At 44.2% G+C, this 24422-nt stretch overlaps 1 protein-coding gene and 1 non-coding gene across 2 annotated transcripts in view; both read right to left on the bottom strand.

The window, feature by feature from the left end:
- The window catches only part of LOC124589421 (brain-specific angiogenesis inhibitor 1-associated protein 2-like), a 546580-nt gene that overhangs the window by 184315 nt on the left and 337843 nt on the right, over positions 1-24422 (bottom strand). The window lies entirely within an intron of this gene.
- On the bottom strand, positions 19203-19277 carry Trnat-ugu. Its single transcript has one exon. It is a non-coding gene; the product is annotated as a tRNA-Thr (tRNA).

Raw genomic sequence — 24422 nt, 5'->3', positions numbered from 1 at the left:
GTTATAAGGTGCCATGGACAGACAACTGCTTAATAACTCAAGCCGCATTCAGATGGTCAGCAAACAAATCTGTGACAAATAAATAATGCTTTATTGCACTTTACACATTTAAATTGCTACACAAAGAAGAAATTGAGGTGATAAACGGGTATTCATTGGACAAATATAATATACTAGAACTTACATGTGACTACATTTTCACGCAATTTCGGTGCATAGATCCTGAGAAATCACTACCCAGAACAACCATCTCTGGCCGTAATAACGGCCTTGATGGGCTTGAACAATGAGTCAAACAGACCTTGGATGGCGTGTACAGGTACAGCTGCCCATGCAGCATCAACACGATACCACAGTTCATCAAGAGTAGTGACTTGCGTATTGTGACGAACCAGTTGCTCGGCCACCATTGACCAGACGTTTTCAATTGGTGAGAGATCTGGGGAATGTGCTGGCCAGGACAGCAGTCGAAGATTTTCTGTATCCAGAAAGGCCCGTACAGGACTTGCAATATGCGGTCGTGCATTATCCTGCTGAAATGTAGGGTTTCGCAGGGATCGAATGAAGGGTAGAGCGACGGGTCGTAACACATCTGAAATTTAACGTCCAATGTTCAAAGTGCCGTCAATACGAACAAGAGGTGACTGAGGCGTGTAACCAATGGCACCCCATACCATCACGCTGTGATACAGCGTCAAGGGTAACCGCAGCCATGGTCTCCGAGCTGATAGTCCATGCTGCTGCAAACGTCGTCGAATTGTCCGTGCAGATGTTTGCTGTCTTGCAAACGTCCCCATCTGTTGACTCAGGGATCGAGACGTGGCTGCACGATCCGTTACAGCCATGCGGAGAAGATGCCTGTCATCTCGACTGCTAGTGATACGAGGCCGTTGGGATCCAGCACGGCGTTCCGTATGACCCTCCTGAACCCACCGATTCTATATTCGATCTCGACCAAAGCGAGCAGCAATGTCGCGATACGATACCATAAACCGCAATCGCGATAGGCTACAATCCGACCTTTATCAAAGTCAAAAACGTGATGGTACGCATTTCTCCTCCTTACACGAGGCACCACAACAATGTTTCACCAGGCAACGCCGGTCAACTGCTGTTTGTGTATGAGAAATCGGTTGGAAACTCTCCTCATGTCAGCACGTTGTAGGTGTCGCCACCGGCGCCAGCCTCGTGTGAATGCTCCGAAAAGCTAATCATGTACCTATCAGAGCATCTTCTTCCTGTCGGTTAAATTTCGCGTCTGTAGCACATCATCTTCGCGGTGTAGCAGTTTTAATGGCCAGTAGTGTAGCTTTGTGTTGAACGACCTCATGTGCCACCTTGTGGTGATGAGGTCATGGATCATGGTGCCCAGTTTTCCGACGGCCTGGTTGTGTGACTTATTTTATTTATCCGATCCAATGAAACTATATGGTTCGAGAGACCTTTTTAAGTCTCAAACATCTGTATATCGGCAGACTGAGGCGACGAACTAAAATTTGCACCAAGCCCGGGATTCGAACACAGGTCTTTTGTTCACTAGGCAGCTGCACTAACCACAACGTCACGAAGGCGCAGTGGCTTTGCGAAACCGCAGGGACTACTCTAGCACGTCTTCCTCCCCCACCTAAATTCCCATTCACGCCTCGGCCCCCTCGCCTGCATCCCCCGTTTCGCTCCATGCTGAGGTGCTGCTTCAGGACAGTAGGAGCGCCATTGCACTATTTTTGAGCATAGGGCAATACAGAATGGGCTGAAGTGTGAATGGGAATTCGGACTGAGGAGGGAGGCGTCGTAAGGTAGTCCGCGCAGTTATGTAAAACCACTGTGCCAGGGTGGTGTAGTTGTGAACGGGTCTACCCGCTAATCAGGAGATCTGTATCCGAATCGAAGCCTTAGTACAAATTCTCACTTGTCGCTTATTTCTCTAAGAAGCTCCAGTTTTCGCGGGGGTAGGGTGAAATGAAATGTCGTGTGACGAGGGCCTCCCGTCGGGTAGACCGTTCGCCTGGCGCAAGTCTTTCGATTTGACGCCACTTCGGCGACTTGCGCGTCGATGGGGATGATGATTGGGACAACACAACACCCAGTCCCTGAGCGGAGAAAATCTCCGACCCAGCCGGGAATCGAACCCGGGCCCTTTGGATTGACATTGACCACTCAGCTACCGGGGGCGGTCGGAGGTAGGGTATTCAGGCCACTTGACCGGAGTGGTGGTGGTGGTTAGTGTTTAACGTCCCGTCGACAACGAGGTCATTAGAGACGGAGCTCATGCTCGGGTTAGGGAAGGATTGGGAAGGAAATCGGCCGTGCCCTTTCAAAGGAACCATCTCGGCATTCGCCTGAAGCGATTTAGGGAAATCACGGAAAACCTAAATCAGGATGGCTGGAGACGGGATTGAACCGTCGTCCTCCCGAATGCGAGTCCAGTGTGCTAACCACTGTGCCACCTCGCTCGGTGCCACTTGACCGGAGTTTCACCCCAAGGGGCAATGAGAGTTTGAGTACATGGGGTGGATATGTGTATAGGTTGTCTTAGTCAAGGCTCCTGCTCCTAATCTCTAAATAGTATCGGAGAGACATGAACGGGACAGTTTGATGACCTTGTGCGAGCGTCAACGTTGTGTTCATGAGTAGTATACCAAGTCCTTTTGTCGTCAAATTTTAGCACTGTGCTACTGAGTTAGCCATCCGATGGTACTGACGCCTTTTGATCTTACCAATCCATACCATTTTTGCTCTTTTCTCCTGACCCTTCTCTTCCTGTTTGATAGAAGTCTTGAGACTTCAAGGGCATAAATGCAATGAAATATCTGTGACCAGTGCACACAAGCAATCGCAGTAAAATGAAATTGACACTTACTTCACCCAAAGAGATAGAATCCATCACAAAGTCCTTGAAATCAAAGCATTCTAGCGCTTATAATAACATATCAACGAAGTTAATAAAAGACTATTCATGTGAACTTAGTCATATCTTAAGTTATTTGTGTAATCAATCACCTGTCACAAGAACATTTCCGGACTGGCTTAAATATGCTGAAGTTATACTTCTCCACAAGAAACGGGACAAAGAAATGCCGTCAAATTACCGACAGATATCACTTTTGCAGCTTTTTCAAAAATCTTTGAAAAGGTTCAAATGGTTCAAATGGCTGTGAGCACTATGGGACTTAACATCTGTGGTCATCAGTCCCCTAGAACTTAGAACTACTTAAACCTAACTAACCTAAGGACATCACACACATCCATGCCCGAGGCAGGATTCGAACCTGCGACCGTAGCGGCCACGCGGTTCCAGACTGAATCGCCTAGAGCCGCACGGCCACACCGGCCGGCTTTGAAAGGTTATGTTCAAGCGTCTACTTAAGCACCTTAGTGAAAATAACATACTTTCAAAGTCACAGTTTGCGTTTCTTAAGGGTTCTGATATTGAGAAAGCTATTTACACTTACAGCGAAAATGTCCTTTATTCATTGGACAACAAATAAGAGGCAACTAGCATATTCTGTGACCTGTCAAAGGCGTTTGGCTGTGTGAATAACAGCATTGTTTTAAGTAAATTAAAATAGTATGGCGTCACTGGTAGTGCTGCAAAGTGGTTTCAGCCATATCTTACTAATAGAAAACAAAGTGTGTCATTACGTAACACTTCAGCAGCAAGCAATCAGGCATGATCTGACTGGGAAGAAATTACATGTGGTGTTCCCCAAGGTTCCATACTAGGTCCACTACTGTTTCTTGTGTATATTAACGACCTGTCATCTGTCCGTGGCTCGTGGTCTTGCGGTAGCGTTCTCGCTTCCCACGCACGGGGTTCCGCGTTCGATTCCCTGCGGGGTCAGGGATATTCTCTGCCTCGAGATGACTGGGTGTTGTGTGTCTTTCACCTCATTTCATCCTCATTCACTCGAAAGTCGTCGTAGTGGCGTTAAAGAACTAGTGGAGCGGCGGCGACCGCAAGACACAACGGCAAACTTCACAGCAAATTTAATTATATCTCTACTGAAAATGGGTGAAGATTAATGTCGCATTTAAACGGCAGCAATACCGTTTATGCATGAAAGTTTGCAAAACGAGTTGTAAACCTTTAAAATGTCTCTCAAAACTATAAAACTGTGGTACCCCACATGACGACAATGATAGACATATTGACTGAAATCTGTGATGGGAACAGCGCTCGAAAGCGAACAGGTATTTTGTTTCAAATGATGACTAGTTTAAAATTTATAAACCATTTGTAAAAATAAGTGAGCAATATATGACAGCGAAATAAATAATGCTTTGATTTACGCATTAGTGATGTCTAGGGCGCTTCTTAATCACGCTGTTTCGTTAATAATTTGTTAAGTCAGACTACTGTTTTATTTCTTCTCATTAAATCACGCATTCAGCTCATCACATTGAGGTAGAACTCCCAATACATCTTACAGTAATGTTGACGTAAATTTAATATTATCCATTGTTCATATGTAGGGCAGAGATCATAATACTTTATCAGTAATAAATGGTAACGTTCAAGACACTTCAACACTACTTCCCACAATACATCAGCACGTTTCTAGAGATAATGCTCCCACCATTAAGCTGCCGATACTCAGTGGGAGTTTTTAGAACGATTATGAGAAAGCATACAGGAACAGTCATGCCATATAGCGTATCGTTTACAGACGGCGCTCGCTGTTACAAAATCCAACTCTAGTTTTACTGCCGAATGGTAAAACGTTAGTTTTATCGGTGCTCAATAATTAGTATCAGAAATTTAAATTAGAAAAGCGCACGCGTTATTCTTAAAAGCAAAGATGGCTTCCCACAATCGGCAGTATTTCCAGGGCACAGCTGCGTCCAGGAGTATCGTCACTGTAGTTTCGCGAGCGTAGATTTGCAGTTTAACAGGAAACATACTTCATCTACGCATGCTGCATTTACGAGATGTATAATGTAACAGTTTAATACGATGTTCAGCTTGGCTGGAGAATTAATATGCTCTATCTCTGTCCAGTGAGAGTTAACTGGGTAAAATAACACCTGAGCGGCTCCACAGGAAGCCTACTGCACAGTGTTCAGCCAGTCGCGAACAGCCCCGTATTTCCAAGGCGCACTTTGGCCACTTTGGCGGTGGCCTCTCTCGTACCTCGGAGCTGACCCCTCCACAGCTGCGCCGCGGGGTGAAGGACGGGTGCGCAGTGAGAGTTGAACGTCGGCTGCAAGGAGGAGAAAGTGCTCCCACTGTGCTCTCCATACCTGGTGTCGTTCTTATTCGCTGCATCACAAGAAGCACCAGGAAGCTTTCCATATCCATGTTTTCTCTTGTTTGCTTTATCACCTTTAGAGGTTGGTTTCTCTTTCAGAGATCATTGGTAGTCAGAAATGTTACTCGTAGTAATATAATAAGTTTTTTTCAGGGTTATCTTCAATAAACTAACCCTGCGAAGCTCAATGTCACATCACTGCCCTTCTTAATTTTGGAACTTCTTTATGACCGATTGTTAAAGCAATTGATGTATTGCTTATAGAGAGTGTGGGACTCTTCAGTATATCTCAGTCGAAGCACGAGGTAACATTACCTTCATTCTGATAACTATTTTCTGCTAAAAGCCGATATTTTAGTTACTATTAATTAATTAATACTTCGATAAAGATACACTCCTGGAAATTGAAATAAGAACACCGTGAATTCATTGTCCCAGGAAGGGGAAACTTTATTGACACATTTCTGGGGTCAGATACATCACATGATCACACTGACAGAACCACAGGCACATAGACACAGGCAACAGAGCATGCACAATGACGGCACTAGTACAGTGTATATCCACCTTTCGCAGCAATGCAGGCTGCTATTCTCCCATGGAGACGATCGTAGAGATGCTGGATGTAGTCCTGTGGAACGGCTTGCCATGCCATTTCCACCTGGCGCCTCAGTTGGACCAGCGTTCGTGCTGGACGTGCAGACCGCGTGAGACGACGCTTCATCCAGTCCCAAACATGCTCAATGGGGGACAGATCCGGAGATCTTGCTGGCCAGGGTAGTTGACTTACACCTTCTAGAGCACGTTGGGTGGCACGGGATACATGCGGACGTGCATTGTCCTGTTGGAACAGCAAGTTCCCTTGCCGGTCTAGGAATGGTAGAACGATGGGTTCGATGACGGTTTGGATGTACCGTGCACTATTCAGTGTCCCCTCGACGATCACAAGTGGTGTACGGCCAGTGAAGGAGATCGCTCCCCACACCATGATGCCGGGTGTTGGCCCTGTGTGCCTCGGTCGTATGCAGTCCTGATTGTGGCGCTCACCTGCACGGCGCCACACACGCATACGACCATCATTGGCACCAAGGCAGAAGCGACTCTCATCGCTGAAGACGACACGTCTCCATTCGTCCCTCCATTCACGCCTGTCGCGACACCACTGGAGGCGGGCTGCACGATGTTGGGGCGTGAGCGGAAGACGGCCTAACGGTGTGCGGGACCGTAGCCCAGCTTCATGGAGACGGTTGCGAATGGTCCTCGCCGATACCCCAGGAGCAACAGTGTCCCTAATTTGCTGGGAAGTGGCGGTGCGGTCCCCTAAGGCACTGCGTAGGATCCTACGGTCTTGGCGTGCATCCGTGGGTCGCTGCGGTCCGGTCCCAGGTCGACGGGCACGTGCACCTTCCGCCGACCACTGGCGACAACATCGATGTACTGTGGAGACCTCACGCCCCACGTGTTGAGCAATTCGGCGGTACGTCCACCCGGCCTCCCGCATGCCCACTATACGCCCTCGCTCAAAGTCCGTCAACTGCACATACGGTTCACGTCCACGCTGTCGCGGCATGCTACCAGTGTTAAAGACTGCGATGGAGCTCCGTATGCCACGGCAAACTGGCTGACACTGACGGCGGCGGTGCACAAATGCTGCGCAGCTAGCGCCATTCGACGGCCAACACCGCGGTTCCTGGTGTGTCCGCTGTGCCGTGCGTGTGATCATTGCTTGTACAGCCCTCTCGCAGTGTCCGGAGCAAGTATGGTGGGTCTGACACACCGGTGTCAATGTGTTCTTTTTTCCATTTCCAGGAGTGTATATCGGTAGCTCTTGTTATACTTTGCCTACACAAACTCCATTTTCAGTTTCCTAATCCTCTGCTCGGAAGGAATCGTTTGTTACACGTCATCTTATGTTTCAGTAAGTTTATGTTTCAGTAAGTTTTCAACCGTAACACTCCTCTTTCTCCTCGCTTGAATGAACATATTATAAACACGATTTTCATGCGAACAGAACGAGAAATTTTTGAAGGGTTCCCAGTATCATATGGATGGACTGAATTAGCTATAAGTGGTCGTTAGCACAGCTTAAAATTACATGACCCTTAACTTTATTCATAACACATAACGGCGATGTTGTTAGGCTCCAGGAGATTTATGTTAGAAGCGACTAGAACAAGAACTGCAGACTCGGGCAGGAGTAGTAAATGTGGTTATAATCCCGGCACGCCGGCCGATGTGGCCGTGCGGTTCTAGGCGCTTCAGTCTGGAACCGCGTGACCACTACGGTCACAGGTTCGAATCCTGCCTCGGGCATGGATGTGTGTGATGTCCCTAGGTTAGTTAGGTTTAAGTAGTTCTAAGTTCTAGGGGACTGATGACCACAGATGTTAAGTCCCATAGTGCTCAGAGCCATTTGAACCAATCCCGGCACGCTTTCGACTTGTGTGGCAAGAGGACGCTTTGATAGCGACAGATGTGTATATTTTGAAGATGACGCTGTACTGTTATTACCTAGCGTGAGGCTGCCAAGCGTACGTTTACGTTCAAGGTAGAAAAAGAGTTGCGGAACAATATGTCGTGAAAATAGTTTCTTTGAAACGTGAGCAGTCTCTTTCTTTTGTGCTGACAGATTTACCTTTCACCTGCACTGGGACCTTGCTTACGGGATACACCTTCGTACAGACTTCCAAGTCTCAGAAAGAAATCGTTCCTTGGGATGACTAGATATTGCTTAAATGTTAGTAAAAGTTCAGTGATACTCAACATTAGGAGCTCTTCAACAGCTATCGTGAATTTAACTACACTACAATGCCGTTACGGTAATATATTTCAAATACAACTGTCACACTACCTCTTAACGGAGTCTTTTATTGGGTTTGTGAGGTATGACGTAGAAACAACTAACCTTGCACGAGTCGCAAATTCGTACGTCAGTGTGCTATGTGACGTATTTATGTGGAGTTTTTCAGAACTTCCGGAGCAATATCAAGCACGTTAGGTATTCTAAATGCGTATCAACCAAATAGAAGAGTGCCAGTTACATCTCATGCAGATCATATCTTGTGTCAGTGGGGAGAGAGCGTTATGACTGCTTGAACACGGGATGATTACGTGTATTACAGAAGAACGGTCCCTGCAGAACTCAAAAGTAAAACATATCACAGTAAACATTGTGGCACGAAGGCCTTACCTCGTGTGTTTGACACGAAAACCTAGTTTACACTTGTCCTTCGTATGTGTTGCGCTGGTGCATACTTTCGTAGCGTTTTTGTTTCGGATGTTGGTATTCCGATTACTATGGGTTTGTTTGTCGAGTGTCTCTCTTTTATTTGTGTTCACTGTTGCTATTTGCCGGCCGCGGTGGCCGTGCGGTTCTAGGCGCTCCAGTCCGGAGCCGCGCTGTTGCTACGATCGCAGGTTCGAATCCTGCCTCGGGCATGGGTGTGTGTGATGTCCTTAGGTTAGTTAGCTTTAAGTAGTTCTAAGTTCTAGGGGACTGATGACCACGGCAGTTGAGTCCCATAGTGCTCAGAGCCATTTTTTGTGTTGCTATTTGAGTTTACGCATCATCATTTTGTCATATGGAAGTACTGAGTGGGGCTGCAGACGATAGAACATGGAGTGCCAAGTGGAGAAATAGTAACACTTCCGACACGTTCTCTGTTTGTGTTCAGTAGAGGGTTGGCAGCAGCGGAGGCAGCTACATTCATTTCCGTCGTGTATGGGGATAGTGCCAATGGACATAGCACAGCAAGAAGATGGTTTCTCATTTTAAGGCGGATCGCTTCGACATTGGTGACTCTCTACTCTCAGGAAGACTTTCGGGCTTGAACCTTTTAACGCGTTAATGAGCAATGTTCAATATCAGTGTACTTGAGAACTATCAAATGTGATGAACTGTGATCATTCCACCATCATGCAATGAGGAAGGCTGAAAAATCGGGCGTATGGGTACCACATGCTCTAAGTCAAAATCACAAAAATCAGTAGGTGCCCATATGTCCATCCCTGCTTGCTCGTCATCAAATGGATAGTTGTAAGCTTATCTGTCCGTCGCTGACATAGAAGACTGCAAACCTTCTTTCCTTCGCGTCTGGACAAGCTGTGCAGTGACTAGAATACATGTAAAGCTTACTGGGAAAGGGTAAATGCTAGCTACAATGAAGTCGATAATTCGATCGTAATATTCGCATTTTAATTTGATACTCCCCACAACTGACAAAATTTACAAAAAAATGTGAATCTCTTTGTCCACCCACACACTCCTGAGAATGGCACATTAACAATTTGCAATTACGCGCCCCTATTACCGGCAGCTGCGTTGATAAATACTTGGCACCTCGCGGGGGTAACTTCTAGATCGAGAATATTAAGTAAGTTGTTGGAAGTGGTTAGGCGTTGGTGAAAATCTCGCTTCTGAGCACACAAAGAGCTCTAACCGCAGAACTCAGCACGGAACACGCGTTGGTGCAATGCTGCGGTACAGACCGTATATCTCCCTTCGAAGACGATGGCCAAGACGCCGTCTGCAAGTCCGTACCGCTCGATGGCTGAAGGCGAAGTCCCTCCACAGTTCTCTCGTCTCCCACGCGTACGAAAACGCGGAGGAAGAATACTCAGTTTCGGCCAAAGTCGAACGCTCTATCATCGCCGAAATCCCTCCACTGAGATCTACCCAATGATCGAGTAGGTCATAACGCCCCTAGGCAAACGAAATTCCCGTCTTCGCCACGTGTTGCCCAGCACATGTGGCTCCGGATGCTGGGCTACCCCCAAAAGCTCCGTATTGTCCCACGTTTCCGGTGACCGCTACCTGCCGCCCACGGCGGCACGGAGAGCTACGGCCATGTGCAGACTGTACATTCCACAATTCTCAACTTCCGACGTTTTTCACCAACGCTTTAAGTTAGTAGCTCAATCTTGCAGACATGCAGGGAGTACTGCTCGGCCGGCGCGGTGGCCGAGCGGTTCTAGGCGCTCAGTCCGGAACCGCGCGACTGCTACGGTCGCAGGTTCGAATTCTGCTTCGGGCATGGATGTGTGTGATGTCCTTAGGTTAGTTAGGTTTAAGTAGTTCTACGTTCTAGGGGACTGATGACCCCAGATGTTAAGTCCCATAGTGCTCAGAGCCATTTCAACGAGTACTGCTAGAGAGTGCCTCATATTTATCATAATTCAATAGAGTCATGATGTGATGCCCTTGCCAGTCCCTTCTATTATTAATACTAATGTTGGTAAGCTAACGTGTAAGTGCCCATGTCCTGGCACCTTACATAGTGAGCAGCGCCGACCATTCCTCGTCTGTATAGGTACCGGTGAAGAGTAATACTGTTTTCATGCTAACATAAGGAAAAGAAAGGAATGGTTGAGCCCAAACAAAGCAGCAACTCCCCGTACAACGAACTGAGCACATGCATCTGGTGGGACAACGACGGTGTGGTGTGCTTCTAACTGTTTCGCCGAGGTTTAACCGTCGCCGCTGGCATTTATTCTCATCAACTGAGACACCTTGCAGACGCAGTCCAAGAACACGAACCAAGAAGATTGCGTGAAGTGTTGCAACTCCACGATAACAACATGTATCGTTTTGCTAGACTGGGTTGAGAAGTCATTCCGCACCCACCTTATTCAAATGGTCTAGCGCCCGCAGGTTTTCACCTTTGCGCTGTCTATCTAACAACCTTCAAGGAACTTCCTTCCTGGATGAAAGTACCCTCCAAACGTGGCTCGCCTCAAGATCATGTGATTTCTGCAGTCGCGGATTCGAAAAGTTACCGCAGCATTGGCGGACTGTTGTAAACAGTGAAGGAGATTATGTTATTGACGACTAAAGTCTCTATTATTAGTATCTGTTGTGTTTATTGAACTTATCGGAAAATTCCATGAACTTATGCACCAGCATATCTCGTGAGAATCACCTATAGCTGCCAACTGCCGCTGGAGAGCGCTGCCGATGCATATACTCAAGTCGCGGTACACACAACGTGTTTACAAACTGGACCGTTCCCGAGCGCCCAGTATCATGCTGGAGAGAGTTTCTGTACCTTGCACGCTCAGTGGCGTGTCCCGTTCGCTGGTAGCTTACGGGTAAATGTAAATATAATCGCAGAGGCACAATCATAAAAAGAAAGTTGATGTAGGCCGTGAAAGAGAAAATGAGGAAAGGTAAGTCCTCACCATATATCCCAGTAAGGTTTGGGATGATAAACAAGAGAAGAAACGGAAAGCCAGAGAGAAAGGAAATAATTTTCACAGTTGTCTGGTTTATACTGCTGGTAATGGCTGTGTAACCACAAAAAATATAAAGTAGACGTGGCAAGATAATGGGGAAAGAAGGCAGTAAAGTGGCGGCGGGGTGTTATTTGGGGTGCGTTGACTGTCTGTGTTTACCCCGGATGATGGATCGGGGCGGCTGGCCGCGATAAGGTTCGGCGCGTGGGCGACGTGTGGGCGGCGGTGCCTGCGGCTGCCGGTGCTGGGGTCGTAATTGGGCGGCGAAGCGTGGCCGGCGGCTGAAATATAGACGGGCACACCCCTATTGGCTGCCGGCGAACCCGACCCCGAAAAAACCTGATAAGGGAATTAGCGGATAATACGTGACTGATAGCTTTCCGCGCCGCCAGCGGCAGGTAGCGTGGCCAGAGACGCTTTCTCCACGCCGGCGCGGCACGCACGAGGAAACGCCATCAAGCACGTTGCTCATACGCCTTTTTAATGTGCTTACACACGTACGTAAATAACGACAGAGTTAATTTTATTCTGTCATTACAATGAAGACGTTTACGGCAGGTGTTTACTCTTATTCTCCTGTCCCCTGCTTGAGATATTTTCGTAGACGAAACGAGGTAACTGCGTAAACATTTCAAGGCGCTCTGGTTATAATGACCTTTTTAATCCATATTTTGCAGCTTCAAACGTGACTATTCAATACACTGGAGGTATGAATTAAAAAACACCTTCAGTCACAACTTTTCTTGTTTTATTAAATACACGATGCATTTCGGACCCTGTGGGTCCATCATCAGGTGTAATCTGTCTTAGGGGAGGGAGGGGGGGGGGGGGTAGGACATCAAACGGGACGACTTGGAGCAGAAGAGACACCACAGGAATTTTTAATCTCAACTGTCTATACTTTTAAAAATAAATTCATAAACCTTTGACAGGATGACCAGAAGGGATTCAGGAGTTTACACTTATAATGGTGAAAGTTCAAAAATATAAGAAAATAATTTACTTTTTTACATTTGTATTTCACCTTTTTTTCACTTACCATTGGCTGCATTTGTTGCTATAGGTACACTTTTCTCCATACGTAAGGGAGATTCTTCGATGAATTTTGCGCAGCATACAAACCATACTTACAGGTGTATGAAACTCTATAACTTTCCGAATCTATTAAAAACTGTGGTAAAAATTGCGATTATTAACTACAAAATATGACTTTTGTTTCTAAACATGAAGTTTAAAACGTAACAGCACATTCATTTTTTCATAAATTACATAATTTCTAGAGTTTCATACACCTGTAAGTATGTTTTGTATTCTGTGCAAAATTCATCGAAGAATCTCTCTTAAATTATGAAGAAACGTGTACCTATAGCAACAAACGCAAACAACAGAAGTGAAAAAATGATGAACTTTCACATGTAAAAAAAATTATTTTCTTATTTTTTTGAACTTCCACTGCTATGGTTGTGAATCCTGAATCCTTCCTGGTCATGCTGACAAAGTTTTATGAATTTATTCCTAAAAGTATGTTGTTGTTGTTGTGGTCTTCAGTCCTGAGACTGGTTTGATGTAGCTCTCCATGCTACTCTATCCTGCGCAAGCTTCTTCATCTCCCAATACCTACTGCAACCTACATCCTTCTGAATCTGCTTGGTGTATTCATCTCTTGGTCTCCCTCTACGATTTTTACCCTCCACGCTGCCCTCCAATACTAAATTGGTGATCCCTTGATGCCTCAGAATATGTCCTACCAACCGATCCCTTCTTCTAGTCAAGTTGTGCCACAAACTTCTCTTCTCGCCAATCCTATTCAACAGTTCCTCATTAGTTATGTGATCTACCCATCTAATCTTCAGCATTCTTCTGTAGCACCACATTTCGAAAGATTCTATTCTCTTCTTGTCCGTAAAACTATACACAGTCGAAATTAAAATGTCCTGTGGTGTCTCTTCTGCTCCAAGACTGCCCGTTTGACGTCCTACCCCCCTTAATACACGTTTTATTTCCTCTCTTGAATGAGGTGAAATGGATATTCCTGTCACGAAAAGGTTTAATGTTAGGTTATGAATTTCGTAAGTCGAACACGAAAAATATGTGCGAAACTGTGGAAAAGATAAACAGTGTACACTTACCACATAATCCAAGAAAATCTTTTTTAACGTTTTAGCGCGAGCAAACATTCTTCTCTCCGTTGTTTTCGTACACGTCACTTCATTCAAGAGCCACATTTGCTCACTTCACAGATGCTTCTGTACATGGTGTTGTCAAAGATGAATTTATTCGTAGTGCTAAAGATATAACTATGGAACAATTGACTTTAAAATAGGTCTTTAAAACTGCTGAAATAACTAAGGCCAGCGAAATCTATTTGTTCATTTAACATAGATTCTGGTTTTTAATAAAACACGGAAAGTTGTGACTGAAGGCGTTTTTTAATTCATACCTCCAGTATTATAACATGTTTTTACAGGGTATCATCATTTGCCACGTGAAACGAGAATGCCTATGGTTGTCCCTGACAAAATCATTATCACAGATAGCATAGTGTAACGCATTTTGTAAAATTCTGAGGGATAATATCATTATTGATTACCAGTACTCGCTCCTTTCGTTCCTGATTTGTGGGCATAGTCGGACTCTGTGTTTCATTTAATCTAACTTGGTCTTTCTTACTATCAAAATTACGATGGTGTTAAAAACTTAAACACATCGGTTCGATGGTCCACGACAATCCTAAAGCGTTCAATGTCACCAGTACGGTTTCCGCATGGAATCTAGCCTGATTCGACAGTAGCACTTATTTAATAGCTCGTTATGGGCTGCTTTCGGCTTTCCAGGCCGTCTTCAGATACCTTAATACTAAACTGACAGTTAACACAACACCAGCGAGAGTTCACACCTGAACAAAGATTCATACATATTTGAGCGGTGACCCCTTTCTTTCCCCATTCTCTGTTTCGTGTAAGGGTATGCACCAGCAGCGTCATGACGAGTCTGTCTGACATGTCCGACATAACACCACCACTCAAATATAAGCATTTTTATAACGTGCGCGACGACTCCTTGACGGTTGTTCCAGTGCGGATGCACTGATATTGTCCAAAGTCTTACGGGAATTAATAATTAGTGAGTAGGGGATTAATGAACGAAGGATGCTGCGTTCCAGCGTGCGATAAGTCGGACATTTGAGTCAGTTAGGGACCGTGTCCTGATGGCCGAAGCGGCTGAGGCAACCGCTCATGAGAAGCGGTAAATCTACATCTACATCTACATTTATACTCCGCAAGCCACCCAACTGCGTGTGGCGGAGGGCACTTTACGTGCCACTGCCATTACCTCCCTTTCCCGTTCCAGTTGCGTATGGTTCGCGGGAAGAACGACTGTCTGAAAGCCTCCGTGCGCGCTCTAATCTCTTTAATTTTACATTCGTGGTCTCCTCGGGAGGTATAAGTAGGGGGAAGCAATATATTCGATACCTCATCCAGAAACGCACCCTCTCGAAACCTGGCGAGCAAGCTACACCGCGATGCAGAGCGCCTCTCTTGCAGAGTCTGCCACTTGAGTTTGTTAAACATCTCCGTAACGCTATCACGGTTACCAAACAACCCTGTGACGAAACGCGCCGCTCTTCTTTGGATCTTCTCTATCTCCTCCGTCAACCCGATCTGGTACGGATCCCACGCTGATGAGCAATACTCAAGTATAGGTCGAACGAGTGTTTTGTAAGCCACCTCCTTTGTTGATGGACTACATTTTCTAAGCACTCTCCCAATGAATCTCAACCTGGTACCCGCCTTACCAACAATTAATTTTATATGATCATTCCACTTAAATCGTTCCGCACGCATACTCCCAGATATTTTACAGAAGTAACTGCTACCAGTGTTTGTTCCGCTATCATATAATCATACAATAAAGGATCCTTCTTTCTATGTATTCGCAATACATTACATTTGTCTATGTTAAGGGTCAGTTGCCACTCGCTGCACCAAGTGCCTATCCGCTGCAGATCTTCCTGCATTTCGCTACAATTTTCTAATGCTGCAACTTCTCTGTATACTACAGTATCATCCGCGAAAAGCTAAATGGGACTTCCGACACTATCTACTAGGTCATTTATATATATTGTGAAAAGCAATGGTCCCATAACACTCCCCTGTGGCACGCCAGAGGTTACTTTAACGTCTGTTCTCTTTGCTAAAAACTCTTCATTCCAGCCACACAGCTGGTCCGATATTCCGTAGGCTCTTACTTTGTTTATCGGGCGACAGTGCGAAACTGTATCGAACGCCTTCCGGAAGTCAAGGAAAGTGGCATTTACCTAGGAGCCTGTATCTAATATTTTCTGGGTCTCATGAACAAATAAAGCGAGTTGGGTCTCACACGAACGCTGTTTCCGGAATCCATGTTGATTCCTACATAGTAGATTCTGGGTTTCCAAAAACGACATGATACTCGAGCAAAAAACTTGTTCTAAAATTCTACAACAGATCGACGTCAGAGATATAGGTCTATAGTTTTGCGCATCTGCTCGACGACCCTTCTTGAAGACTGGGACTACCTGTGCTCTTTTCCAATCATTTGGAACCTTCCGTTCCTCTAGAGACTTGCGGTACACGGCTGTTAGAAGGGGGGCAAGTTCTTTCGCGTACTCTGTGTAGAATCCGGGTTGACGTCCCAGTCCAGCACAGATTTTCAACTTTCGCCCGTGCGTCTGTACGTCACGAATTCCCAATAATCCCTTTTCCTTTCCTTCGCCATTCTCCACTTTGTATAAATGTACGACGATTCTTTTTTCCAAGACATGCGACGTTTTATAACTACGCATCGATACAAAAACACAAGCATAATGAAATCCACAAGAAACGTTCTGAACAAATAAATCTTATATTACTCTATATTAAAAGATAAAAATTATAGGAATGTATAGGTTGGAAACGTTCTACAAGTGAGTTGTGGCGCAGACTGCTACGTTATTAGAAAAAAACGGTAAATGTGATGAACAGACCGGAAAAAAGAGGGGGAGGGGGCAGCAGGGGGGGGGGGAAGGGGGAGGAAGAGCGTACGGAATGTGGTGTGGAACAGTTATAAAAAGCATGTCACCTAACCGTGAGAAAAAAATCAACTCACTGTGCTTCTTTAGTGTCGGTTCCTCTATGGAAAATATCACACTTAGTATCATAATAATAATATTCATTGACAGTATGTTCAGCGCGTGGAATCTTTCTTTTTCAGTCTTAAAATTCTTTCATGTTCAGTTTAGTAGTTATAGCCCTACCTGACCTACATATAATTTGCCACATAGATTGCAGAAAGTCCTGTATATTCCACTCTCTTATGAAAGTTGAATGTCGTCTTTATTACTGAACAGAATAAAAAATTAACGCTAATCAAAGAACCCCGACCTTGGCTTTAATGAGAAGGTTGTTACTGCTCACTATTGTTTGAAACACAATGCTAATGACACCTACTTATCTTGCTTACCATAAAGATAGATCTATATACTCATGAGCAAATGAACTGTTGCACTGTCCACGTCGTATAATGAACAGAAACGGATGAGGTAACTGTACAGACGCACGTCTAAATTAAGCTGACAGTGCATATCAAAATATTCTTTAGAGTAATGAAGGCAAGTGTATCCAATCTAACTAATTTTGCCAATGTATATGAGATAATGAATTTTTTCAGGCATTTTGTGATAAGTCTCACTACAGAAGCTGAAATCTTATCAAACAAGACATACGTGATTTTTTTTTCGTTGTACACTTGTCAATAGCAGTTTATACCTCCTTCGAATTTAACGAATTTTCTGTTCTTAACTAATTGTACTCGCATTTTTGTTTGCGTTACAGATCTCAAACTGACGTCATTAATTTATTTCTTTTGATGTAATAATACTACCGACAATATACTGTTTGAGTACTGCATGCAGAACATGCAAAGCCCACACCACATAAATTTTGTGTGATAGTATCCAAATCATTATACAAAGTACTAACGAAAACGTTTTAAATACAATTTCTACACATTACGCTATATGTTGTAACGGCTGTTTGATGGAAAATGATGATGAAAGCCACAATTAAATCGAGTCTGACAGAATGTTGTTGTAACGTACTGCAGTTTAACTCTGTTTTAGCGCACAAATAATGAGAAATATAGATTATGATCACTTTTTCACGTCACATCACTACTCATTTCTCGGCGCACCATTTAACTCTGAAGGGAAATACACATAGAAAGAGAGAAGTAATCTTCTGGATAGACACAGACATTGATGTTTTTTTTTTCGTTTTTATTTTTTAAAAAAGAAGGAAGGTCCTTCACTAGTGACATGATTTATGCTGCAACTCAACCGGAATTTCAACGCATTCAGTTTCTGCAGAAAGGTGAAGGCTGAAGCCAGATGTTTACGTAGAGGAACAGTGAAAGGCCAATATCGTAATTATGTTTTCCAAAGTCGATACTGAAACCGACATTTGTCCACAGCCATTAAAATCTTGCAGAAAGTTAGTAGAATGAAATCTTGCAGAATATTTGCAGCTCGGAATTAAAACGACTTCTCAGCCACTGTGTGAATCTGAATGACTGTGGAGTGACGTGCAACTAATGTGAAAAAGTAGAAAAGAAGGTGGAACGTCGCACTTGTAAAGTTTCGTGTGAACGATCCCAGATATATCTCTTCGTTACTAGCAAATTGCATGACTACGTTATGTGAGGAGTCGAACCCAAATGTCAATAAGATATTTTACTTAAAAATAATATTCTTTACACCAGAATAAATTGAATTTTCTCATTTTGAGAGTACTGAAGGAACAATCTGTTTTACTTGCTGAAAAACATTCAACACCCTAGATCGCGTAACATATTTCTTTAAATAAGACAACCAGTTACGACAGACTATGCTGTCACCTTGAGGTCTTAAAAATCTTTTTGTTACGAAACATCTTCATTTTACGTTGAACAACACGCCGAACTGTCAAGTGGATAAACACCTTGGCGTAAGGATCAACGTAAAATAAAAACGTTCCACAATAAAAAAAGTTTTTAAGACCTGAAGATGGCAGCAAAGTCTGTCGGAACCGGTCGTCTTAAATAAAGAAATATTTTATGCAATCTAGGTTGTTGAATGTTTTCAAGAACCAGCATAATACTTAAATATTTAACTATGCTACATTAAATAACAATATTTTCTATTTCTGTCGTCTCTGCCAGAAAATATGTCTTTCTGAATCTTCATTCCGTGAAGCAACTTGAAGCCCTTCCACCTTAAAGAACAATATCCCACTACAATCTCATTGCTCTTTCCTCTACTCACACCTCGATCGTTCCTCTTCAAAGAGGTTGTATCAACATACAAGGTTTCCAAAAAAAGACACTACAAGTTTCAAAGAACAAAACATGCTACTGGACTCGCCTTCACAACAGGTATTACTAAGTATCCACGGCTGTACGACTTGTTTGTAAAAAATAGTGAACTACATTAACCTTGAAACTTCCTGGCAAATTAAAACTGTGTGCCGGACCGAGACTCGAACTCGGGACCTTTGCCTTTCGCGGGCAAGTACTCTAGGAAGTATATATGACGGTAGTATCTGTTCCCGAAAGAACAGTTACCGTGGATGACCATGCAGCTTTGCTAGAAATGAAATGATAATTAAATGGACACCCTAGCTGCAAACAGGCGTTGATGTACTTCATTGGGGACATGTTGAAAGTGTGTGCCCAGACCGGGACTCGAACCCGGGATCTCCTGCTTACATGGCAGACGCTCTATCCATCTGAGCCACCGTGGGCACAGAGGATAGTGCGTCTGCAGGGACTTATCCCTTTCACGCTCCCCGTGAGATCCACATTCCCAACATGTCCACACCACTACATTCGTAGTGCGCCTAATAGATGTTTGCCCATCATACTCATTACTCGTGGCAGATTAATCTACCAAGCCCCGTACGAGTTCGGGCATAGCGTGTGCGTTCGCACAAGAAGGCCAATGGTCGGGAAGCCATATTTTAACTATATATGACGATAGTATCTGTTCCCGAAAAAACAGTTACCGTGGATGACCATGCAGCTTTGCTAGAAATGAAATGATAATTAAATGGACACCCTAGCTGCAAACAGGAGATCCCGGGTTCGAGTCCCGGTCTGGGCACACATTTTCAACATGTCCCCAATGAAGTACATCAACGCCTGTTTGCAGCTAGGGTGTCCATTCAATTATCATTACTCTAGCAAGGTAGGAGACGAGGTACTGCGGAATTAAAGCTGTGAGGAAGGGGTGTGAGTCGTGCTCGGGTAGCTCAGTCGGTAGAGCACTTGCCCGCGAAAGGCAAAGGTCCGGAGTTCGAGTCTCGGTCCGGCACACAGTTTTAATTTGCCAGGAAGTTTCATATCAGCGCACACTCCGCTGTAGAGTGAAAATTTCATTCTATATACATTATCCTTCATTGTAAATCAGTCTACCTATTAGTGAAAGCCGTTTCAAAATACCTTTCCTAACACCATACTTACTGTCACATAAAAGATCTGAGATTTTATTTTCTACTCTGTGTGTTATTCTGTTCAGCAGCTTGCATGTCTGAAATGTAAAGCTGATTCTGCTATAGCTGTCACAGTTCTGTGCTCCTTCAGCTTTCAGAATCGTTAGAAAGCAGCCCTGAGGTTTACATCAGATAACCGGTGCACGGTTCACGCCGCTTGGTTCCTGCCACTGCTCCTGCCCCTCCATCAGACTAGGCATCCACGTGGGACGTTGTTTTCCGGTAGCACTGGGATCTGCCTCTGAGTCTTGCCACCTGCTGCGAAAGTCCGGCGGCGCTCGTTTTTTGGGGCCATTTCCGCTGACCTGGCGCTGACTCAGTCGGACTCGTTTCTGCAGCCGGGCCTCTTCCCTCCTCTCTTCCAGTCAGCATCGCCGGGTAGTTTATCACGAATGCCGACGTCGTTTGTTACTGCGGAAGGGTTCAGAATGTTTGCTGCTAGCCGACAAGTCGTAGGCAGCATCATTCCAAAAAGACTGAATTATTTGAAATGAGAATTCAAAGGTGACGTATATAATTACTGGATATTATTTTTATTAGTGGCTGTCTTCTTCCTCTTCTACCTCTAATTCTACTTCTTTTGGATAGCTAACCGTACAGTGAGTGAGGATGACCTACTCTTCCTACCGTTCTCCTTCAGTCTTATCGTATGTGCTTCCTGAATGTTTGCAGCGAAAAATTCTCTTTTTTCGATGTGTATCTCCTACACTCATAGAATTAGTGTTTTCCTACCGTTCAGTTTCTTCCCCTTAAGTGCACCGAGCATGAATTTACAGGGTGTTTCAAAAATGACCGGTATATTTGAAACGGCAATAAAAACTAAACGAGCAGCGATAGAAATACACCGTTTGTTGCAATATGCTTGGGACAACAATACATTTTCGGGCAGACAAACTTTCGAAATTACAGTAGTTACAATTTTCAACAACAGATGGCGCTGCGGTCTGGGAAACACTATAGAACGATATTTTCCACATATCCACCATGCGTAGCAATAATATGGCGTAGTCTCTGAATGAAATTACCCGAAACCTTTGACAACGTGTCTGGCGGAATGGCTTCACATGCAGATGAGGTGTACTGCTTCAGCTGTTCAATTGTTTCTGGATTCTGGCGGTACACCTGGTCTTTCAAGTGTCCCCACAGAAAGAAGTCACAGGGGTTCATGTCTGGCAAATAGCGAGGCCAATCCACGCCGCCTCCTGTATGTTTCGGATAGCCCAAAGCAATCACACGATCATCGATATATTCATTCAGGAAATTAAAGACGTCGGCCGTACGATGTGGCTGGGCACCATCTTGCATAAACCACGAGGTGTTCGCAGTGTCGTCTAAGGCAGTTTGTACCGCCACAAATTCACGAAGAATGTCCAGATAGCGTGATGCAGTAATCGTTTCGGATCTGAAAAATGGGCCAATGATTCCTTTGGAAGAAATGGCGGCCCAGACTAGTACTTTTTGAGGATGCTGGGACGATGGGACTGCAACATGGGGCTTTTCGGTTCACCATATGCGCCAGTTCTGTTTGTTGACGAAGCCGTCCAGGTAAAAATAAGCTTCATCAGTAAACCAAATGCTGCCCACATGCATATCGCCGTCATCAATCCTATGCACCATATCGTTAGCGAATGTCTCTCGTGCAGCAATGGTAGCAGCGCTGAGGGGTTGCCGCGTTTGAATTTTGTATGGATAGAGGTGTAAACTCTGGCGCATGAGACGATACGTGGACGTTGGCGTCATTTGGACCGCAGCTGCAACACGGCGAACGGAAACCCGAGGCCGCTGTTGGATCACCTGCTGCACTAGCTGCGCGTTGCCTTCTGTGGTTGCCGTACGCGGTCGCCCTACCTTTCCAGCACGTTCATCCGTCACGTTCCCAGTCCGTTGAAATTTTTCAAACAGATCCTTTATTGTATCGCTTTTCGGTCCTTTGGTTACATTAAACCTCCGTTGAAAACTTCGTCTTGTTGCAACAACACTGTGTTCTAGGCGGTGGAATTCCAACACCAGAAAAATCCTCTGTTCTAAGGAATAAACCATGTTGTCCACAGCACACTTGCACGTTGTGAACAGCACACGCTTACAGCAGAAAGACGACGTACAGAATAGCGCACCCACAGACTGCGTTGTCTTCTATATCTTTCACATCACTTGCAGCGCCATCTGTTGTTGAAAATTGTAACTACTATAATTTCGAAAGTTTGTCTGCCTGAGAATGTACTGTTGTCCCAAGCATATTGCAACAAACGGTGTATTTCTATCGCTGCTCGTTTAGTTTTTATTGCTGTTTCAAATATACCGGTCATTTTTGAAACACCCTGTAAAAACTTCGATCTTGCAACACCTAGAGCACACTTTCCTTACACGGCATCCTCCAGGCCACGGAATAAGACCCTAGTATGGATACAGCATCACTTTTTCGCATCAGAAAAGTACATGGACCAACACCTATTAACGAAAGTACGATAATAAGGAGTATCAAACGAAACTTGTCACTGTATTTAGCATTTCTTGGTACGGAGTAGGCACCATGACGATACCTTGGATGGGTAGTCATGGAAATATGTAATATTAATTTGAAGGGTGAAACTTCCTGGCAGATTAAAACTGTGTACCGGACCGTCCTTCACAATGATCACTTTACATGCGACACAGTTCACGCCCTATACATGCCCTGCCAGGTCTGGTAACAACATTAAAATGATCAACACCGATGCACTACGATAGCCGTTCTACCTGTCACAGAGAATTGCAACTCCAATCGTTTACATTACCGCCGATGTACAAAGTAAGACTGTCAACCCGCCAGGTCTTCTGGGTGCTCCACTCTTCTTTATCAAGAAGTGTATTTGCATATAATGTTTTGTGTAACTGAAATAGAATGATCACGTAGGCTCGATCGTAGGTAAAGCAGGGAGCAGGTTCATTTTTGGGATGCTGGTTGCATTACAGTCTACAAAGTCGATTGCTTGCTCGTGCTAGTCATCGTATAATATTGGCCGAATGTGTGACACAGTGACAGAGTAAGAGGCGATACTGAATGCATACAAAAGTGACAGCACGAATGATCACAGGTTAGCATTTTTTTTTTCACTGAAGAGCATCAAGGAAATGCTGACGTACTACAATGGCAGATGCCTGAAGCTAAGCGACAATTATTCTACAAGAATGAACTTAAAGATTTTAAGAACCATTGTTGTGTAGGTCCATACGGGACCGCAAAGACGAGATTAGACTGGTTATAGTCTCTGCACAGCTGTATTTCAAGTGGCATTCTTCCAGTGTACCTAACCTAGGTGGGGGGAGAAGAAACCATAATTTCTTTCACAATAGGAAGTACCCTCTGTCATGCATTTCAGATTGGTTTTGTGGGATATGGAGGAAGATGTAGCCTAGATCTGCATCTATCCTTATTATACCTGCTCTTTTTCAAGTTTTAGGGAGCTGAGGCCCATAACTTCAGACGTTTATATTTAATTGAAATATTTGTTCTCTGGAAATCAGACTATATAACAACGTAGGGAAGGCAAGGAATGAATGTGGTTTTTTTTATATTTTTTTTAATTTCCCTATATGATTTCTGCCAGGCACTTAAACGTGATTTGCAGAGTATCCATGTAGATGTAGATGATTTCTTGCTAGTTTACAACTTTTACATGGATGAAGATTCATCTTACATAAGTGCTAAGCTGCATCGTTCTCATGACGCTGGAAATGACACATTTCATCCATAGTTATCTCATGGACAATAATTTTTTTTTCGATCTAGATCGTGACTCAAGAGGGAAATTTTGAAACTTGTAAGGCATAAAATTTGATAGGAAGGGCATCCATAACTGAGTTTCGTAGTAAAATCAGATAATTATCCACTTGAGCTGTAAATAGTTGATGGTCTATGGTAAAGCATATTCAGTGTAGACTGCATGTGTTTCTCATCGGCATTGACGAAAGCTTGGTTATCAGCGGAGCTTAGAGTCCCTGGACCGTGTAATGAGACAACATCCTTGTGCATCGAATTTCTGTTATTCAAAATAAATCTACACTCTTTGTAAATGTATATGTTATTCCTTTATTTGGCATGGGTTTAAAGTTTTAAATAAAAATTATTTTAGTGTTTTTTTTTTTATTGTCTAGAATACATCAGAATTTATAGTGTTATTAAAATAGCGATTGGAAATCACCATTGTCAACTGAAGAGACACCAACCTATTACTGAATACCTAGTATACTGTCTACCAACAAAGCTGTATGCAACTGCACGAGTACAGAGGTATAGCTAGGAAGCATGTCAATGCTTCTTGTACGCATTGGAGTTCGTCAGAAACGCAGAAGGACTATAGAATCCACTCAGCTCTGAAGGGCGCTTCTGCAACTTAATATGCACGAGACTTGTCATATG

The sequence above is a fragment of the Schistocerca americana genome, chromosome 2 (assembly GCF_021461395.2).
Source record: "Schistocerca americana isolate TAMUIC-IGC-003095 chromosome 2, iqSchAmer2.1, whole genome shotgun sequence".
NCBI lineage: Eukaryota > Metazoa > Arthropoda > Insecta > Orthoptera > Acrididae > Schistocerca > Schistocerca americana.
Note: the sequence above shows the minus strand (reverse complement) of the source record. Positions and strands in the feature narration are given on the sequence as shown.